Source organism: Chaetura pelagica, unplaced genomic scaffold (genome assembly GCF_000747805.2).
Source record: "Chaetura pelagica isolate M959 unplaced genomic scaffold, ChaPel_1.0 scaffold386, whole genome shotgun sequence".
Taxonomy (NCBI): Eukaryota; Metazoa; Chordata; class Aves; order Apodiformes; family Apodidae; genus Chaetura; species Chaetura pelagica.
In genome coordinates, this window is record NW_009953703.1 from 1,724,647 (window position 1) to 1,728,446 (window position 3,800).

Here is a 3,800-nt window from a genome sequence, read left to right on the forward strand (position 1 = left end):
GCCCAGGCAGCCTCCAATCCAGCAGCTGCTGCTGTCCCAGCCCCGCGGACGTGACGTGGAGCACAGAGGAGGTTTTGCCGGCGATATCATAACCTTGTGTGGCAGCAGCCGGCTCCAGGGGCTGAGGGGACAAGTTAAACCCTGCCTGCCACGTCCACCCAGCCCTCCTGCGTGGTGCCTGGCACGGCCACTTAACACAGAGCTCTACCAATGTATTAATTAGAGCACGGGTGAAAAATAAAGCCCTTCATGACTTATATAAAGAAATGGGACTCTTGACAAGTTGGGTAGTTGTCTCAGTGTATGACACAGGGCAATGTACAGTGTCGTTTTCTGCCTATAAAAGCCTAGGGTTATAGATCACTTTGCCTTTCAGTTCATTTTCTTGCCAGCAGCTGAGTGCCGAGGTCTGGGACAACACGGCAACACAAGGAACAGCCCCGTGGCCGCTCACTCAACTCCCCCCACACACACATCCCCTCCTGGGATGAGGAGGACAAAACTGGGTTGACACAAGGGACAAGGAGGGTTCTTCACTGATTAAGGTCCTGGGCAAAACAGACTCAACTTGGGGAAAAAATAATTATTTAATTACACACTCATCAAATATACACAGGACACAGACAACACAAAGAGCGGGGCTTGCATATGTTACCCCACCCAAATCACTTTGTTCCCGGTTTCTCTCCCTCCTTCCCCCCACAGGGGGGAATAGGGATGGGGTTTAGAGTCAGTTCACAGGCTGGTGGTTCCTACTGCTCTTTCCTCATCAGGAAGAAGGATTCCTTATAGTCCTTCCCTGCTTCCCCACGAGGTCCTTCCCATGGGAGAGAGTCCTCCACGAACCTCTCCTCCATGAGTCCTTCCCACGAGGAGCTGCTCCAGCCTGGGCTTCCCACAAAGTCAGGGGCTGCTTCAGGAACAAACTCCCCTGGCCCGGGGGCTTCCAAAGCTGCACAAACAGGGTCCACTGGCAGCAAATCCTCTGGCCACAAAATCCAAGTCCACTGACCAAGTTCACCCTTCCTGGTGCCTTCAAAGACACAGTTACAGGAAAAATGGCTGTAGTTTGGCTTGTGGCTGAAAGTTTAACAAGTTCATATCAACAGTTTAAATTGTTCTGCTAGAATGAGGACTGTGTGGAAAGGCAACGCCCACTGCATTTTTCCTCTCTCCCTCCCCAGCACCATTCCCAAACCCCTTGGAGGAAGGAGTTACAAAGCCAGGAGCCAAGCCAAGAGGACAAGGGCCTTCTGCTGATCCCTGGGCAAAGAGGGATGAGCAGCCCCACAACTCTTTAGCCATTTCCAATCGGCTATCAGGACATCATTTGCAAGAGGCATTTTAAGGAAAACAAGGCCCCAGCTGCTGTGTCAGGCAGACACAAACAGAGGCAGCTTCTCTGGGTGTCCGGCCAAGCGCTAATTCCCTGTTGCCAGCCGCACAACCCCCTGCAAAGCCCAGTCCTGGCCCCGCACCAGTGCCAAGCACAGCTGTGCAAACATCCCTGAGCAGCACAGCCACTGCTCTTTTCCTGGTTTTCTTTGCTGTTCTGGAAATCTGGATTCATTGACATCACCAGAGCTGTGCAAGTAGGCCAAAAGAAAATTAACTCAGTGCATCTGTCCCATGCCTTCCTCCCTCTGCAGTCCAGTAAAAATGAGTTTTTCCAAGTTGCCAGTTGCCATGTAATAGGAAAGCCTAAGTTTAGAGAGCCAAAAATAAAAATTATATGCATCTGGTGCTTTGAAGTGCTTTATGAAAAGACACTGCTGTTAATTACCTTCTTTAATTTCCCCTGGAGACATGTTTTATAAGCTTTAAGCAAAATCTCAGCCGTTTCAGTTCAACGTGGGCTCAGTGCTGCCCTGGAGCAGGGTGGTTTGGGAGGAGATGCTGCACCATTACCTAGACCTTACTTCCATCATCCCCAGCACCTTCCCTTCCCAGCATTGTGGAGCCTATGAGCCAGCAGAGAAGGGCAGGAGCCAGGACAGAGGCTGGCCTCACTCTGGATTAGGAAATCCCCCAGAGAAGCTGGTCACACCACCTTCAGGAAGAGCTATGGTTTGCTCATTAATGTGGTTTTACACTGTTTAGCATCAATACTTAGGAAAGAAAAATCCCCTGCCTGTACCATTTTACCATGTACCCTCCTATATACAGCCCTGTCCTAGGCAGCAGGAGGCTGAGGTATTGAAAGGAGATCCCACAAGCCCTGAGGACATCAATATTTGGGAAATAATAGCTGTTGTGCTTTAACCTTGTCTGTCATGGTGATGCAGGGGACAAGTCACAACTCTGTAGATACTTGGCCAACAGGGACATGGTATAATATTAACACAAAGTAGTAGGTAAGACAAGTCCACCCAGAAACCTGGCAAGGACCCAAGTAGTTGTCACTGACCCCTCTCTTAGCAGAGGTGAGAGCTGGGAACACTCAACATCTGCAGATCATTTCCTTCTCTGGAGTACATCTGTGTGGGTTTGGGCTGAAAATGTATACTCTGGGAAGGAGGAGAAAGAACTTCAGTATTACAGTCTTGGCCTAAATGAATCATCATAATTTCTTCTCCCAGGAATGCTGCTATGAGGAACAGTGCAGGGGAATGTGCCCTGCCTCACGCTCCCAGAGTGCTCACCAGCCATGCAGGATTTCCACAAGCTCCAACAGCCTTGTGGGTCCCATGACAGACGAGGGAAGAGCAGCACAAAAGTATCCACTGAAGATTTACAAGTGTTATGATGACTGGTTAATCAATTGATGCCTTCAATGATAAAAAGTGCTATCCAAGTCAAGAAAAAAGCTGGGTGCAGCCAGGACATAGGGCCTTGCTGCTGGCTGCATGTGTAGGGACAGGGGATTAGAGGCATAAAGCTGTGTAAAGCTGCTTTTATCTGGGAAGGGATGGGAGTGCTGGGAAAGACCATCAGTCGTGCACATGGCTGCAGCAACCCTTGCTTGGGTGAAGATCCATCCCTTTGCTGCAGGAACTAAAGTCCGGAGCCATGGCAAAGCAGAGCTGAGCCCTGGGATGGATTGACATGTAATGTCCCCCTTGCCTTAATAAAACCTGGGAGTCCAAGGTACATGGGTCAGATCTAGGAAACTGGATTTTCAAGAGGCTGGCAGGCAAGTGGGAAAGGCTGGGCAGGAAAGACTTCATTTCTATCCTGCCATCAGACTTCAAAGCATCTGTAGATGGATCAAATATCTGAGCCCAGAGGTCCAGGAGTTTATTTGGCTTACCTCTGGATCTGATTTATTCACACAGCCCGATACAAGCAGCAGCCAGACGTTGCTTAATGTCTCCAGAATTATTCTGCTGTCTCCTAATGAAGCACGCTGGTGTGAGCTGGAGTTGATAACAAGATCGCTGTGCTGGGGTAGCAAAATCTCATTTTACAGGACAACTGAACTGTCAGTGCCAAAGAGCAGACAGGTTATTGCTCATGCTCCTCCAAGGTTGCTTTTATTAAAATGGAAATTTCCAAAGCTTTGAAAGCGCTCACACGCGGCCACGGGTGCAGACATCCCTGCAGGGGGAGAGGGGCCCACCCCAAGGCCACAGCCACCCCCTTCCTCCTGCAGCTCAGCAGGGGCAGCCCACGCACCAGGGGACCTGGGGGAGCTGCAGCAGAGCTGCCTCAGGCAAAGGGCTCCATGGCTCCACAGGCCCCATCCTCCCCATGGCTTTGGGGTGGGTTTAGCAGGTACAGCAGCCCTGAGTGGGTGCAACATGCTCCTCCATGGTTGCACCCAATGAATTTCCCATCTCATTTGGGTGAGGATTTGTTCT